This window comes from Elephantulus edwardii, unplaced genomic scaffold, assembly GCF_000299155.1.
Source record: "Elephantulus edwardii isolate Elephantulus edwardi_28Jun2011 unplaced genomic scaffold, EleEdw1.0 scaffold00015, whole genome shotgun sequence".
NCBI classification, from domain to species: Eukaryota; Metazoa; Chordata; class Mammalia; order Macroscelidea; family Macroscelididae; genus Elephantulus; species Elephantulus edwardii.
This window is the reverse complement of record NW_006399765.1, coordinates 649,260-650,206: the sequence shown is the minus strand read 5'-3', so window position 1 is coordinate 650,206 and position 947 is coordinate 649,260.

The following is a 947-nucleotide window of genomic DNA, read 5'->3' as shown; positions in this document are numbered from 1 at the left end:
AGCATCCTTGATTACAGCAACTCTAGGTTTGAATCTGTTCTTCAGTTCCTTGAGCTTAAGAAATGCTGAGGGAGTTCGGCCCTTTTGATTTTCTGCAAAAGAATAAATAAATCTATCTTGGAGGAAATCCAATCAGGGTGTTCCTTGGAAGCAAGGATGTAAGACTTCATCTCATTTAGTTTGGTCATTTTGTTAGGAGGCACCGGTCCTTGGAAAGATATCATGCTGGGGGAAAAAGAGACTCAGTAAAAGAAGGGAAGACCCTCAACAAGATAGACTGACTATAACTGCAACAATGAGCTTGAGCATGGAAAGACTGTGGGTATGCTGCATGACAGAACAAGGCTTCAATTTGTTGTTCATAGGGCTGTAAGAGTCATAGTCACCTCAACTGCACCTAGCAACAATAGTAAGGTACACCAGGGAGATAGTCAATCCTTGGACTAATCAACCACACAGATCAAAAGCATTTGCCCAGCTCATAGTTCAGAAGGCAGAAAGAGTAGAAAGATAATGGAAATAAGAATCACAGGGACAATGCAGGAAAAATAATGCTACAGTGTGGTTACTATCAATCAGTATCATAATAAAATAAAAATGTGTATCAATAGTTGGATGGAAAGTCAATCTATTCTGTAAACTTTCACCCAAATTGCAACATAATGTCAGACAGAAGTCTCCAATATATAATAGACTTTCATATCTGGCTTCTAGCATTTACCATATTTATTCTTGCTATGTTCTTTCTTTATGTTGGTAGACTCACTGTCTCCCAACCCTTTAATTTTCTGATCATTTTTTTCCTTCAACTTGTGGAGTAATTTCATCACCAACATAGTGTTAGTGTTTAATTAAGTGATATATTTTATACATTTTGGGTTTCTCTCTCTAGCCAAACTTTAATAATTTTGAAAGGAGAGAGAATTTTTTTTTATATTTTTAACCCC